At 43.8% G+C, this 17457-nt stretch overlaps 1 protein-coding gene across 1 annotated transcript in view; it reads right to left on the reverse strand.

The window, feature by feature from the left end:
* The window catches only part of DPYSL3 (dihydropyrimidinase like 3), a 119607-nt gene that overhangs the window by 32845 nt on the left and 69305 nt on the right, over nucleotides 1-17457 (reverse strand).

Below are 17457 nucleotides of genomic sequence, written 5' to 3' on the forward strand. Positions count from 1 at the left end.
GGCACTCAACAGTGATTCTCAAAAATAGAACCTGGGATCAGACATACAATGAAATAGCCTCTGAAAGTCTTTATAATGACATGAGGATCATGCTATATTTAAAATTCAGGATTCTTACACAGGTATGCAAACGTTGCTCACAAGCTTATAGAATGTACAGGAAAAGCACTGAATGGAAAAAAGACAAAATAGCTATAGTATTCTATAGATCTCTAGTCTTTAACCCAGGTGGAGAAATTATGCAGGATTCACATTTGCTTCATTAAACTCTCACATTTTCTGAGATGTGTCTGTTGCCTATTATGAAAAATTTTTTTTATAATTAAAGTCTTTTTTTAAGTGATCCAACTGGAAACAATGCACATACAGTCCAAGGTAATTAAGGAAATATAGACATATAGCTCCTATATGTCAGTAGAGGAACCAACCAGTGTCAGCTTTCAGTATCACAGATTTCATTAAAAGAATGAATGGAGGGCCCCTGGTTGGCTCAGTCGGTTAAGCTTCTGCCTTCAGCTCAGGTCATGATCTCAGAGTCCTGGGATCAAGCCCCGCATCAGGCTCCCTGCTCAATGGGGAGCGTGCTTCTCCCTCTACCCCTCCTCCCTGCTTGTGATCTCTCTCTCTCACTTCCTCTCTTTTAGATAGATAGATAGATAGATAGATAGATAGATAGATAGATAGAGACAGATAGGTAGCTTTTCTGGGGTCCTGACAGCGAAGAGAAATCTCAGGAGCCTGGCTGAATGGAAAGGCTTGAAGAGAGAATGGTACATTGCATTTTGTTATGAATTCAACTTACAGACTTCAATTCTATCCACCCACCCACCCACCCATCCATCCATTGTTCATCTATCCACTCATCTAGCAAGTAATTATTTAATATATATGACTAAATACATAGAGAGGATCCAGTAGTTAATGAGTCATACCATGTCATTGCTTTTATGAAACCTAAGGGGCAATAAAGAAAAAAGAAAATCAAAAAAATAAACAACGTAAAATTGTATCAAGTGTCACAAAACATAGGTGAGTGGGCTTGTTTAAACCGAGGTGAAAAGAGGCCTTTGCAGGGATGATCAAAGAGATGGGGTGGGAATGGAGAGCTGCAGGCAGAGGGGACAGCATGTGCAGAGGCCCTGTGGTAGAAAGAAGTTTTGTTTCTTTGAAATCCGGAAAAAGATCAGTGTCGAGATGGGGAGCTTAGGGATCAAGGAGGAAAGCGGCAGAGATGAAGTTGGCAAGGCAGTTGAACTGGCTTTCACAAAGTACATCAGTTTAATGGGGAAGGAAGTCTATGAATAAATAGGCTGATTTCTGGCCTTGGAAATAAAAGGGTGTGAACCAGGCCAGAAAATGAGATTTGAGGCTAGGCATCCACATAGGATACGGCTTAGTGCCACTTAGCTGCTCCCACGTTCAAGGTACTACAGGAGAGCAGGAAATTGCATCGTGTCATACTATCGGGGGAGAGGATCTGAAAGACACATGGATCAAGGAGGCACCCAGGAAAACACCCACCTCTGCCGCAAGGAAAATGTACAAATGAGATCAAATGTAAATTCCCACCACGCATGATCCACAAGGCCTCCCTGATCTGGCGCTCGTCTCTATGTCCACCCTCATTTCCATCACATATAGCCTCATGTGTCATTCCATGGCAAATTCAGAAGCATGCAGCAGGCTCTCTGGCCACTAAGCCTTTGCAAAAAAGTTCCCTCTGCCTTCTTGCCATGTTCACGTGGCTTCTGACAACCAACTCTCCTCTGTCAAGCCTCGAATCGAAGTGTTTCTCCTGCAGGACGCATTACCTGACTTGCCAGCAAGTTTCACCTACTCCGCTTGCAATTTTGCTCAAACAACCCCATTGTCTACAATAACTGCTGTTCACCAGAACCTGGTGCTTCAGGGGTTCCACTGTTCCACTGTCTCCTGACTAGACCAAAGACTCCTTTGGTCTTGGGACTATACATCTCTTTGATCTTTCCACCTTTGTTCCTGGAGCTCATCCTAGACAGCTACTGAATACTGGTAAGCCGAATGGGTGAAGGGTGGGATATAGGTTGCATCATGTCATTATGACGGAAAGGCCATTTGAGTCACAAAATTATGTGATGTGGCCAGAAAGTTGGACTACTGTTTTAAGAGTAATTGCAAAATTATATAAGGCAGTCCCAGGACTGTGCTTCCCAAACTAGGGTGTGCACATTAAAAGAATATAGAGTCCCAGGCCCTGCTCTAGGCCACTAAATCTGAATTTTATAAACCCCACAAATGGTTCTCATGCAGATCATCAGCCAGCCCAAGTCAGAGACCAGCACTGGAACTCATGGTGCTGTGTGTCCAAGGCACAGTTCTGTGTGTCTAGAGAGATAGCAAAATCATCTCTAAAAGAAGCTTTGTAGTAATAGTCTTGGTAACTCTAAGGTTTGCCTCTAATAGCTTAGTGCTCTTCTGACATTCTTTATCTTCCTAGCAAAGAACTGAAGTAAACTTTTTGGAAAGGGGCCAGCTAGCACCTGTAGTGAGCCCTGGTATGAAATATGACCACCCTCCTGTCTAGGGAACATCTAGCCTAGGGAACCAACTGACATGATCATTACTTCCTTCAACAAGCATCAAATATCAGCAGAGGGGCAAAAGCTATCTCAGGCCCATGGTGCCTCAGGGAATACTAACGGGTGATCCAAGTGGAATTAACACCATTGCGATGGCATCATTGGAAACTCTTCAAATGCTAATTCGATATATCTTCTCCGGCTCAATAATCAGGAATCAAAATAGATAGAGCACAGAGATGAAATACAGGCCGGTGGAAGTTTCAGAGATGGGAGCAACAAGACTCCTGCTCTTTGGACTGCTATGGTATCAATATTATTTCTTTTCATCATGCAGACCAGAGATATCCAAACCTCAATTCACAGAGCTCAAACACATGCTGCCCCTGGAGCTCCCCAGCCTATTCCCTACCTTCTGTTAAAGCGATTCATCAAATGACTTCGTTAATTTTAACTCTTTCCATGGATGTGGGATCCACTAACAAAGGGTAGCCTAGGCAAACTGTCATTGGACACAGGAAAGTCTGAAAGGCAAGCCTTGAATTTGGCCTTGACAAACAGCAGAACCACTGATCACCCTCAGGTTACATAAAACCAAACCTTAATGGTTACCAAACATGCTTGTCTGTGAGTTCACAGATCAGATGAACACATGCGAGGGTTGAAAACCAGCAAGACAAACAAATCTGCCATCTATGATTAAAAGTCATCCTGCATGATGTTACAAAGGACTGGTGAATGTGGTGGCCCAGCAGGGCTCTTCACTTTCTGTTCCCAGCAGCTGATGATGTCGAGCATCTGTGAGCTGATGCCCAAAGAGGTGAAATGGTCTAGTTTGGACATCTACGAAGGCTTCTCATGGGATGATATAGACAAAGAATGATGATATTTCTAGAGCACACTGGGATTATCTAGAACCCAAAATAAAGAAATGGAGAGCCTAAAATAACCAAGGACTCTGACTGCCTTGGGCCCTGCCCTGTTGCCCAGGGTTGAGGATGGGAGGTCTGGAAGGCTAGTGGGGTGCCCAGGCATACCAGCAGGCCAGGTTGTGTCCAGCTGGCTTCTCCCCTGGGTGGGAGAATCAGGTCGACCACTTAACGAACTATGTGATCTTGAATTAGGACTTAACCCCTCAGAACTTCAGTTTCTATTAGCTCAGAGTGGATAATAATACCTAGCTCACCTCACAATGGGGCTGCCAGGAATAAACGAGGGAGGGAGAGTGTGTGTGAGCTCACACGCACATGCACATATCAAATAACCAGCACATAGTAAACACTTTTATATATTAGTTATATTGATTCCATTCATATTATTTACAGCACTTGAAAAACATTTTTAAAAGATTTAAATTACGAAGTATATTAGAGAGAGATGGTCCCCATTTTCCAAATGGAGAGATAGGCACAAAGGTGAGCGACTTTCTCTAAGCAACAGAGTTGATTAGTTCCACTGGGAAGCAAATCCAGGTCTCTACCTCTGGGCACTGGACAGATTTCCACCTGAGGCCATGGAACCACTTATCCTGAAACCTTATGACAAGGGGCTCTTTCTGGCTCTCCTTACTGTTTGCTATTAAATCTGACTGTTCCAGGGCTCAAACTGATGACCAGTTGGCTATAGCAGGTAACTTTAGGAATCCAACAACTCTGAAGCCACGACTTATAAAAGTAGTGCAGCAGTGCATTAAACCTGCCCCTTATGGCCAGAGTATGTTCATGCAACTTATAAAAGGATGTAACATACAATCCAGGGTAGCACCAGCCCTTCAAGTCTGACAGAGTCCAATCTTTTTTCCTCACTAATGTATGGTAATGATCAGAAAAAAAAAAAAAAAACAAACATAAAAGTTTGTTTGTTAGAGTTTGTTAGAAAGAGGGAGAGAAGAGAAGAGAGACAGAGAGAAAAAGAAGAGAAGAGAGAGTATTCTGGGTGGCTCAGTCAGTTTAGGGTCATGAGTTTGAGCCCTGTGTTTTGCTTCATGCTGGGTGTGTGTGGGGGGGAGAGAGAGAGAGAAAGAGAGAGAGAGAGAAAGAGAAAGAGAAAGAGAGAAAGAAAGAAAGAGAAAAGAAAAAGAAAAAGAAAAAGAAAAAGAAAAAGAAAAAGAAAAAGAAAAAGAAAAAGAAAAAGAAAGAGGAAAGGCTGGATTCAAACCAGAACAGAGAATGAAAAAACAGAATCTTGAACTCAAGCCTACTGGAGATGTGGGTTCCCATTTTAGTTTTCCTCGTCAAGTCTTGAACTTAAAAGAACTTAAATCACCACTTCTGTCTGTCTGAGGTAATGAGAATATGCCTCCCAGAGAAACCAGAGCCCTCTGTGGACTCCTTCCCAGTGAATAAAGTCAGTCTGAGAACAGTACTTAAGACACATCTGTTCTATACTCTGCCGACATTCCAGCAGCTCAGAATAAAAACTATAATCCTAGCAACAGAAAAGGAGGATATAAAATGAAGAACGTCTTCCAAAATCAAATATTTTGTTACCTGCGTTCAAATCACAACGCCCAGACTCTGACCCTCAGTGGGGACTCAAGATCCTTTTAAAGTCCAGATGAAGGCGCAGGTGGTTATTTAAAACAAATCCCCATCTGAGTAATTACACAGAACTCCCTAGAAAACATCCCCACGCTGCCGCTACCTGTGCTTGGACAAGTGACTTCGCTTCTCCAGGCTTCAGCTACCTCAAAGGGGACAATGACATCTTTCTCTGAGGGTGCTGCTCAGGATTATGGGGATGCTAGATGGAAAGGGCTGAGCTCTGTGCAGCACCGTATAAATGCTTAATACGTGGGAGCTACATCTTTTTTAGAACTGGCCACTGTAAAACTGCCTGCTCACAAATACTCAGGAGGAAGTGAACTAGCACTTTATTAATCAAAACAGAACAGACCTGGCCATAAAGGGAATGCCAGAGACGCCAGTCCCCACTCAACCCTCGGCAACTGTTCTCAGCTCCTGCCACCAGCAGCCAAGCTCAGCCAAGACTTCTCCTCTCAAACCCACCCCCAGAGGGCAAGTTCCCCTGGTCCCTCCAGGTCATTCTTCCTCTGGAAATAAGCCTCCACGAGGAGGTAACAATCCACTTGCTCTCTTACAGCAGGAATGGAGAGTGGGTGGCATTCTTAAACCTGTCCCCAAACCCACTCTCCCTGGGCAATGTATGGATCTGTCTCTAAGACCCTCACAACGAATTTACCATTGAGACAGAAAGAGAAAGACCTGGGAGAAAAGAGACACCTGGAAGAGAAATGCAGTTTCTTGGCTCTGAGTCTGTATTGAAACTGAGCAGTTTCACAGCAGATGCCACAGACGAGTCTCAAAGACATTCTTTCTCTCGTCGTCCAAATATACGTAAGCCCAGGTGTTCTAGATGGAGGGTCACCAGGGGCACTGCCTTCAAAGCAGAGCCCACTAAACAGAATTCCTAACAACGGGAAGTACCATGTTCACTTTATTAGGTTTATTTTGGCCCTGGAGGGGTGGAACCCAAGGCAGGAGAGGCAAGAGAGGCAGGAGAGACGCTAACCCAGAGGAATCAGTAGCCACGAGCAGTATGAACCAGGGCAGGGTGGACACTCGCTCCTCTGAACTAGAACAAAGCCAGCTACGTGCATTCTTCCCGCCCCAGGACCATGTTAACCACTTCAGAGACGTGATTATCAGAGGGCCAGACAAGTTATGTAGCCTGCCCTGGGTCAGAATGGAGTGGGGGATGAACTGTGGATGGCATCTTAATCCCAGCCCCCTGATAACAGTCTCCCAATCTTCAGCAGGGTTCCAGCCACCCATCAGCACAAGTGGATAACCAGGTTAGGAACGAGACGTTGGGGAGGGGAGGTGGACAGAAGCCACAGAGCCATTCCGGTCGCAAGCAGGAAGGTCAGCTGGGCCTATGAAGCCCAAATCTCAGATACTTGTGCACCATTTTCATGATATTTGGCCTAACCTGGTAGAAACTGCACTGTCATTTACTCCATCTTAATAAATGTAATGTATTCTTAATAAGTATATTTTCAAAGTAAACACTGTCTTACTCCTATAAATTCTAAGCCAGTATCACTTACCAAAAATAGACAGCAAACCTAGGAATGAGTACTATAAAAACATCACTATATTTTGGCGACACTGCTGCCTTCGAAAGGGTTTTGAAGGAGGAACTCAGATCTGCTGCCTTCTTTAAAAAACAAAGTTACCAAGTGTCAGGGAGGTGTCCAATTCAGATGAGCAAGACACTGAGACTTCTTCCTTGAACCACTCAGCAGGTTAGAAAAAGAAAGGGGACAAGATGTCCCAACGTGGGATTCAATGTTATTTAATGCCCTCTTATGGAACAACCTAAAATGATCTCACAAAACAGCAGGAATTCCACCCCTGCTCTTTAAACATGGACCACCGTGGGCCGACATGGGCCAATGTGGATCCACACAGGGCCCAGAGCAGAGTCACAAGGACGTCTCAAATTCAGGCAGCACATTGGAGGAAGGAGATTACTAGGGATCATAAAGGATCACTGTGCCAGAAGGTTAGGGGGGGTAGGGAGGGATGAGAGAAAGAGGCAGAGTAGGGTAGATGTGGTATGGGAACACACATGCCTTATCAGAAAATAGGAAGCACCAGATCTGGAGAAAAAAAGAAACTAGCACATCTTTAGCTAGATGCTGAGAGAGAAAAATAGAAAGGCTGCTGCCTGGGATGGAAAGCAAAACAGTTTGCACAGCCATTCAAGAGTTTAGGGAGAGACTAAGACAGCGTGGAACTGACCTGTATTTGCATCTCTGCTACTAAGTACGGTGTGGTATTGGCAGGTGACCTGATCTAATTCTGAACCCCAGTTTCCTTGTCTTAGTGGAGTTCAATTAATCCTCAGCTTCCTTAGCTTTAGTTCTCTAAAAAGGTCTGCTTACGTATCTATAAAGTACAGATCCCTAACGTGAGAATTAACTATCAGGCAGGGTCAGACACTTGGAAAACTCTCCATAAGTGGTAGGCATAATGCTACTGCTGCCACTACAACCACTGTGCCACCATCTCGAGTTTACTGCTCTACTCATACAGATATACAACTTAAAGGCAAATCCAAATCACAGGAAAAGTGTAAAGTAGGTATCACTATTATATATAAACTATGTTGCTCAGGACAAGAATGTAAAGTAGGATACAGACTAAAGAAAAGTCAGTACTTTTAAGAACTAATTGATGGCCATCTTTGGTGTGAATTTAGGTGATGGTTTTGTGCTTTATTACTTGCTTGCTTTTGTTTGTTCCTTTTTAGGCCTCAAATCTATGCAGCTACAGTAAAAGTGCTCTGTACAGAGGCAGACTAGATAACTGGGATCCAGCTTTGTTCAAACAGTATCCCATGTCCCTTGAGCTCAACAGCCTGTGCAAAAGCCAAATGCCTACTTCATCAGGAAGGAGTGCATGAAATTTCAACCCAGGCCTTGATTCTAGGGATAAATGGGCTTAATAATTCATTACTGAAACACACACTTCTGTGACTACTGCCTGTGAAGTTGTAGGTTAGGAGCATGTAGGAGAAGTAAGCTATGAGCACAAAGAGCAATACGACGTCAAGAGAAAGAGTCAAACTATCTACATAAAATGATCAGTGGATGCCAGTAGTTTAGGGAGATAGGGAGTGAAGGTGGTGCCCTGAAGATTTGAGGGGCACTGAAACTATGCCATAAGATACTTTAATTGTGGATACGGGACATTTCGCATTTGTCAAAACCACAGAACTGCACAAAAGTGAACCTTCATGTAAAACTATCGACTTTTGTTAATAACATATCAACACCAGTCCATCAATTGTAACAGATATACCACACCAAAGCAATATGCTAATAATGGAAAACTTTGGGGTAGAGGGAACAGAGGGAGTTTATGAGCGTGCTCCATGCTTTCTGCTCAGTTTTTCCATAAACCAAAAAGCAAAGTCTGTCAACTAAGAGAGAGAAAGATAAAGAGAAAAATCTTCTGTCCAGGAGAAATCAAGTAAGAGTCCACAGAGACCTTATAGAAGTAGGTCTTGGGAAAATGACTCATCTGGGCACCAGGGTACAGCCAAAGAGATAATTCTGACCAGAGTGAGAGAATAATATTTTTTTTAAGATTTAATTTTTTTAAAGATTTATTTATTTTATTTGAGAGAGAGAGAGAATGGGGGACGGGCAGAGGGAGAGAGACCATCTTAGGCAGACTCCCCTCCCTGCTGAGCACGGAGCCTGACAGGGGGCTCGATCTCACAACCCTAAAGTCACAACCTAAGCCAAAACCAAGAGTCAGATGCTCAACTGACTGAGTCACCCACGTGCCCTGAGGAATGATAATTTATCACTAGCATTTACTGAAACCTTCTTATGCGCTAGAAAGTCTTTGAAGAGTTCAATGAACCATCAGTGAAATGCTGATATTCTCCTCATTGCACTGATGAAGACATGAAAGCTTACAGAGGTTGGCTCGTGGTCCAACATCACATAACCAGTCAGTAGGAGAACCAACTGTATCAATGCAAGGAATGCATTTCAGTGGGCAACGTGGTGTTGGGCAGAGTCCCTGATGCCTAGAATCCCAGAATGGGGGACTCAAGAGATAGCTGGCTAATGATTTGGCCTTCATTCTGTGGATGCTGGGGAGCTCTAGAAGGATTTTGAGAAAATGAATGAAATACAATCTCAGAGTAGAAAAGAAAAAAATAAGGGGCACCTGGGTGGCTCAGGGGTTGAGCATCTGCCTTCGGCTCAGGTCGTGATCCCAGTGTCCTGGGATCGAGTCCCACATCGGCTCCCCACAGGAAGCCTGCTTCTCCTTCTGCTTATGTCTCTGCCTCTCTCTATGTCTCTCATAAATAAATAAATAAAATCTTAAAAAAAAAAAAGAAAAGAAAATTAAACTGACAAAATAACTATGCTGGAGATAAAGGAATGAATAGCAAGTGACAGGAGAAAGAAGGAAAGAAGGGAAGGGAAGGGAAGGGAAGGGAAGGGAAGGGAAGGGAAGGGAAGGGAAGGGAAGGGAAGGGAAGGGAAGGGAAGGGAAGGGAAGGGAAGGGAAGGGAAGGGAAGGGAAGGGAAGGGAAGGGAAGGGAAGGGAAGGGAAGGGGCCTATACCATTCAGGGTACGAGGAAAGAGAAAATATTCAAAATGGATTATTAAAGAGAGTTTAGCAAAGTGATTCTCTAACAAAGTATGGGCAGGGTTTGGGAAATTAATCGGATGTGTAGACTCCAGAGCCAACCAACAGGGAGTCACACCATCCCCAGGGAGCAGGGAGCCACATCATCCCCAGGCCTGAAGACAAGAGGAGGGAATAGTTACCGTGGGGTGGGGGGGGGGGGCAGCTGTATGGACAGCTTTGCCTGACAGGAGCTGTGACCTTCAGGACAGGCATGCAAGCCACTCCTCAGTGACCCAGCAGGAAGGAATCAGCAGGGCAAGATACCCTGACCTCACTTGTGCACCTTCCTTCCAATCTCCTAGGTGTGCTGAAGGAACTGAATCCAAGTCGGAGCCTAAGGGCAAAGGGCCTCCAGATGCAGGCCCAGATTGCCTCACAGCATGAAGGAGGGCAGAAAAAGTGGAGAGGGTAACTGGAGAGGCAAGCTGAAAATATCCCACCCAGTCCCTGAATATCCAACCATGGGACATGATGTAATACACTGCAAGACAGCAGTACAATGGGTTGTCATCCAGTTTTTTTTTTTAACAAGTTAAATCTGTACCTTGACTTTAAAATAATTCACAGGTCCAAGTGCAAAACGATTCTATTGTTGCAAAAGCAAAAAAAGAATACTATATGTAATACATGTATTATTATGTTCTTGTGTGAGCAAGAGAAAGGTCTAGAAGGGTATACACCAAATTATTCACAGTGGAAATGGCAGGGGGAAAGGATGCAGGTTGAAGAGGTATGGAAAACTTGGTAACTTCTGCCTTTCTCTTTCTCTACTATTTATTTATATTACTCCACTAGTTGTACAAAGTATATGACGTTTTATAACTTCTACTAGGAGTTTAATAAAGAAAATTATAGTGGAAAAAGAATAAGGTGACAGATGTGGTCCAGGTGACAGCAAGAATATGCGGCAGAAACTGCAGGGCATGCTGTGGAAGAAAGTTAGAATCAACTCAGCAATGAAAGGTGAAGGGAAAATGATGTGTCTAAGCGGACTAAAGTTTCAGGGCAAGGTGGCCAGGAAAGACTCGTGAATAAAAATGGAGAACAGAAAAGAGAGTAACAAAGTTGAGGCACAAGAGTATAAATAATAATCCTGACCCAATGACCCAGCAATTGCACTACTGGGCATTTACCCCAAAGATACAGATGTAGTGAAACGACAGGACACCTGCACCCCAATGTTCACAGCAGCAATGTCCCCAGTAGCCAAATTGTGGGAGGAGCCACGATGTCCTTCGATAGATGAATGGATAAAGATGTGGGCTGTATAGACAATGGAATATTACTCAGCCATCAGAAAAGACGAATACCCACCATTTACTTCGACATGGATGGAACTGGAAGGTATTATGCTGAGTGAAACACGTCAATCGAAGAAAGACAATCGTCATATGATTTCACTCATATGCAGAATATAAGAAATAGTGAAAGGGACCAAAAGGGAAAGGAGGGAAACTGAGTGGGGGAAAATTAGGGAGGAAGATAAACCATGAGAGACTCCTAACTCTGGGAAACAAAGAGTTGCAGAAGTGAATGTGGGTGGGGGGTGGGGTAACTGGGTGACAGGCACTGAGGAGGGCACTTGGGATGAGCACCGGGTGTTATACTACTCTATGTTGGCAAATTGAATTTAAATAAAATATTTTTAAAAACAATAATGTTGAGATGCTGGTCAACCGCACAGCCCTGAGGCAAACAGCTGGACATGTGGGCCTGTGATTTAGGAGGATAGGCAGGGATCAACAATCGGACTTGAGTTAATGCCATCCTAAAAGGCAACAATGGATAACAGAGAGACTCCTGGAATGGGGGTCAGGAGCTCTGGATTCTGGTCTTAGCCCTGTGACCCTGAGCAAAGCTCTTGGCCTCTCTGAGCCGCCATCCAATAAGTCATACTCACTTCCTCTTTTAGAAGTAGACTCCTCTTTGATCATTTCTGATTGGCAGGTGGCTTTGACGGGGCCTTTAGAGTGACAGGGAAGCCTAGTGAATTCCCAGCCTACTGCCTGTCAGGAACAAGAAACTCTTTCACCGAATATGAAAGGCAGCCAAATGCAACTCCCAGGGGAGGAGTGCGGGCTCAGGCCTCGAAATGTGTGAGCGGCACCTTCAAATGACAGGCAACTGGTCCCCATCTATTTGTGGAGGCCACAAGGATTTTTCTCCAAATCTGACCTTATACTTTTAAGATGGGCGGGGCTGCCTGGGGATTGTGGTTCTAGGCACATAACCACTGGCTTATGCAACTTCCCCAAACCGGTTCTGTGGTGGATGCGTTAGGAGAGCGTACAGCTGTGATGTTCCAGCTCACACAAAGTCGCTGCAGAAAGGGCCCCAGGAGAGAGATCGGAGGAGGGAGGGACCATCTCCAAGACCACAGACACCCCCCCTGTTTGTCCCGCCTTGGAGCCCAGACATCAGAGACTAGGTCTGTACGGTAGCACAAAGAGGGGCCTCATCATTTGTTCTGTAGCTCAAGAACTTAGACGGTGAATGAGTGCCAGACGGAATGGTGGGAAGGGGAAGGGCAAGATGAAGAAAATGACATCCACCCCAAAGGACTAAAGTGAGGAGTGAGCCCAAATTCTGGTGCATAGTAGGTGCTCAATAAATGCAGGTTTCTTTACAGACTAGGACACAGGTCTCTGGTCAGTATTTCTCACTTGGATGCAGGCCCACTCTCCTCTATCCCTGAAAAGTAGCTTGACACTGCATTTCTTTTTAGTGTGTATGTGTGTGTGTGTGTGTATGTGTATACAAACTACCTTCCTACCCAAACACTTTTCAAATAATATGGCGAGCTAAGACGACGGACCAGTTCACTCTTTTTTCTGGCTCTTTATTGACACAATTAGCGGAGAGTGGTAATAACTGAATCTCTTGCTCAGTCTTCTATCTGCCCAGAAACCTGCAAACCCACAGCTCTGTTTTCATTTGACAAACAAGTGGTTATGAAAGAAGTGGCCATTTTTTTTTACTCTTGGACCTCAAACTTCTCCAAGTTATACTGACAGGAAAAAGTGCAGATGCTCTGAGAACAAGGACTTTGAGAGGTCAGGTGAATGTTGAATGAAATGATCCCTTGAAATAAATACAAGTGAGCCAGGATGCCTGGGTGGCTCAATGGTTGAGCGTCTGCCTTCAGCTCAGGGTGTGATCCTCGGGTCCTGGGATCGAGTCCTGCATCAGGCTCCCTGCATGGAGCCTACTTCTCTCTCTGCCTAGGTCTCTGCCTCTCTCTGTGTCTCTCATGAATAAATAAATAAAATCTTAAATAAATAAATAAATGCAGCTGGGCCTCCATTTAAAAATTATCAGAACTCAAAAATGAGATCAGCAGGCTGTTAATTCTATAACAAAAGGTCTCTTCACACAATAGATACCTCCCAGAATATATTTAAGACTACCTTCAGTTTGCAAGTATCACACTGAAATCACAGGACTGGATTCCCTCCTCATGCCTGAAGGCCTGCAGACTCCATCCCTACCTGCAAAGCCTTGACATCCCTTCTCTGCTTCATATGCACTGCTTCACATCCTATGATTGTAACACCAGCAGAACAATCTTTTGAAATAATCCCCAAGCAGCCCTTTCTTTTATGGCCTTTCTCTGCTCAGAAATGTTTCAAAAAGTGCTATGAGGACTGACGTTTAGAGTTGCAGGTGTTTGATGCATACCCAAGCAAGATGTGCATTGTGACATGTATTCAATGGTGTCTAAAAACCCAGCAAACAAGTTACAACTTTTGCAAGCCCCTCCCAGCGGGCTCAGAGGGAGCAAATGTCCATCCCTGTGTTACCACTTTTGTCCCTGTTCTCAAATCTTTTCACTTTCATTCACTGCTCCATTCATCCATAGTTAGACTGAGCCAGGCCTGAGTGATGCAGTGGGGAAGGACACAGACATGGTCCCTATCGCCATGAAGCAGACGGTTCAGGAGCTTTCTGAGAACCCGGTTTCCTTGACACCTGTTCTCTCCAAGCCACTGACCCCAAGGAAAGCACATCGAGTAAAGGAGCAGTGAGCCTTTTCATTCACAGATTCATTTACCCATTCATTCCGTCATTTAATGTTTATAAATGCCTCCTGTTCACAGCACTAGGCATACAACATGAACAAAATACATTCCCTGCCATTGTACTGTAGTGCTTGGCAAAACAAAGACTAAGTAAGCTAACTAAATTAGTAGGGTAATGGCAACAGTGATGAGTGGAATTCAGATAGAGGGCAAGGGGATAGCAGAGGCTTAGAAGAGCCTGAAACTGCTTCTGATGAGGTTTCTAAAGAAGGCATGTCTAAGAAGCTTTCAGCTGGACAGAACTCTGGATGATCTGAGGGGGCAAGCCAAATAAAGAACGGCTCTTAGGAAAGATTGCTCCCCACTCCCAGGGAGCAGCTAGCAGCAAGCAGCAAGCACTGCAACTCTGAGCTGGAGACGGGCACATCCAAGGGCACACGGGAAAAGAGGATGGCTGTTGCAAATCACTGAGGAGCAGTGGCAGGGCTGGGAGTCCAGAGAGAAGGACAGTCGGGGCCAGGCTACGTGGACTCTTGAGAGCCATCATCCATTTCATTCCAAGTGCAACAGATGTTTGAGCAGGGGAGCAGCTTGATCTGATTTACATTTTTAAAGGATCCCCCGGGCCGTGCACAAAGAGGATGACCTATGTGTAGGCAAAGTGGAAGCACAAATATTAATTAGGGGGTTGCAATAAGTCAAGGGAGGCTGAGCTAGGGCTGGAGAGAGTGATGAGAAAGAGTGACAAGTGGTTAGATTGAGATTTGACTCTAAAGGCAGAACCAACAAAGGTGCACAGCTAGTCTGTGGCTGAGCTGAGCCTTAACTCCAATATCCACTGAAAACAAACCCTAACCACAGCCTAACTTGATTGAGCCTTCTTAGTAATAAAGCCCAAGCAACTTTAACCTCTACATCTAGGCACTGATAGATTGCACCAAACAGGAAGGATGGAGCTGAAAGACAGCCATTTACATTCAATACTTAAAGCATATCATGTTTCCCATATGATAAGCTTTGGGTTTACCAGCAGCTCAAATTAATTTGATTTTTTTTTTTTTTTTTTTTAGTTGACTGTATATTTAGCAGGCCTTCCTATTGCAAACACTTCAAAAATATGTCCTTATAAAATCCTGGCATAGGTAGTTTCCAAATCTGCTCATGTTACAGATGTATACGTCTGGATTCCTGTTCTAGCAAATGTCACCCAGTGTGGGTAAGTCCATCATTCCAAACCGTAATTCTTCACTATGGATAGCTGTTCATTTCAACACATGAAGGTCTAAGTCACTGGGAAGACTTTGTAGTGACATTCAAATAGCTTGATTATCTTTTAAAATTTCCCTGAACTGGGGGGTGAGCACTGAGGTGGGCACCTGATGGGATGAGCACTGGGTGTTATTCTGTATGTTGGCAAATTGAACACCAATAAAAAATAAATTTATTATTTAAAAATAAAATAAAATAAAATAAAAATAAAATAAAATAAAATAAAATAAAATAAAATAAAATAAAATAAATAAAATTTCCCTGATCTCTGCATTTTTCCTAAAATCAGGGGCCAAATATTTTCTGTCCAATCCATTAAGTGGATTCTTAATGTCAAGTCATTGACTCTGGAGTACATGTTTTCTCCTTTCTAACTTTAAACAACTAGAGATTGTTTCAGTGTCACACAATCACACTGGTGGTGACACAGATCTGATTAACTTCTTGTCAGACAAGGAGAACTGGGAGCTCACTCCACCAGCTAGTTACAATGGAACTTTAGATAAGCTAACCTCGTGACTCTGTTTCTTCATCTGTAAAGTGGAGCTATAAATAATTATAATCTGGATGTAAGGGTGGAATAAGATGTCATATATAAAATTACGACTAAAAATCAGCCAGTATGGGCTCTGACATGGCCTCATGTCTTACATTATTTATTTGGGTCTCCCTTTTCTGTTCACTGAGAACTTCCCAAGTTTGAAGATTTGAATTTTTAAATGCCTTTGTCCTTAACTTCTCCCTGGACTGGTGTACTAGGGATACCATAACAAAGTACCATAGACTGAGTATCTTAAATAGCAGATATTTGTTTTCTCATAGTCGGGGAAACTGGAAGTTCTAGATCAAGGTGTTGGCAGGGTTGGTTTCCCCTGGGGCCTCTCTCCTTTTTTTTTTTTTTTTGTTTTACATTTTATTTATTCATGAGAGACACAGAGAGAGGGAGAGAGAGAGAGAGAGGTGCACAGACACAGGCAGAGGGAGAAGCAGGCTCCATGCAGGGATGCCCGACGTGGGACTCGATCCCGGGACTTCAGGATCACGCCCTGGGCTGAAGGCGGGCGCCAAACCGCTGAGCCACCCAGGGATCCCTGGGGCCTCTCTCCTTGACTTGCAGATGGCCTACTCCTCCCTGTGTCTGCAGATGGGCTTGTTCCGTGACTCCATCCTAATCTCTTCTTATAGAGCCAATCACAATGGATTAGGGCCCATTCCAATGACCTCATTTACCTCAATCACGTCTGTAAAGGCCCTTTTGCCAAATCCAGCCACATTCAGAAGTATTAGGGGTTAGGACCTCAGCACGTGAACTCTGAGGGGACAAATTCAGCCAATAAGAGACCCTCAAGCTCCCCCACCTCAAAAAAAAAGGGGGGAGGTGGGGGTAAGAAAAACATCGAACTAGAGCAAGGAAAACAAGTTCTATGCTTCTTTTTTTCCTTAATTATTTTGCTGTGTGACCTTTGGCAAATTATTTTCCCTCTTTGGCCTACGTTTTCTTAATCATTAAAATGAGGGGGTTGGAATAATGGATCCCTTATTTCTCTTCCTGCCCTCAACTGAGCAAAGTGAAGTATTTCCCAGAATTTCTCACATCAGAAAGGGTCTGAGATGGACCACGCCATGAAGGAACTGAAATAAAAACAAAACGAAACATACCTTCTTTGTGGAATCAACCCAGGATGAAGTCTCTAGAAGCAGAAGATTACATCCAATTGCTCTAAGACCTTCTAAGTTGTTTATGCCCTCTCTCTCTGTAAGGCCATAATTTAAACCAATTTAGTTGGATAAACCAGAAACCCCAAGCTGAATTTATCAATATCCCCAAACAAAGTAATCTCATCAAGATTTGGGACACAAATTGGCTTTGAGGGAAAGAGTGTATGATTTCAAATAAAGGTCTCCTTGAAAGAATTAAGGGGAAAAAGTTTTAAAAACAAACATACATACACAGAGAGAATGTAAAATTAAAACCAGCTTCCAAGCTCATAGGTTAAGCCATTAAGGAGATGGGAGAAAGAGCTGGGCATGTTTCCTCTCCAGCTGTGTAGCTCGGGTCCCAGGACACTGTGTACCTCTACAAATGTCAACAGCCTCAGCAAGTCAGACAGGCAAGCAAGGGTGGACCTGAGAAAACCAACATGCTCACTCAAGAGCAAAAGAAGAGAGAGGAAAAGCAAAGGTCTCCACGGAAAATGGCACAAGTGCCAAAGCGATGATAAGAATATAGGATGAAGATGAAAAACAGTGGGTTTCAAATCTATAGTCTGGCAATCTTGAGCTGAGCAACTTGGGGCAAGTTAGCCTCTCACCCTGTGATAGCTTTTAATATAACTTCACTTAGAGAAGAGCAACTGAAAACAAATACATCATTTCGTTTTTGTCATTAATACCAAGACCTCAGAAACAAATAAAAATTCAAACAAAAT

The sequence above is a fragment of the Canis lupus genome, chromosome 2, assembly GCF_003254725.2.
Source record: "Canis lupus dingo isolate Sandy chromosome 2, ASM325472v2, whole genome shotgun sequence".
Lineage (NCBI taxonomy): Eukaryota > Metazoa > Chordata > Mammalia > Carnivora > Canidae > Canis > Canis lupus.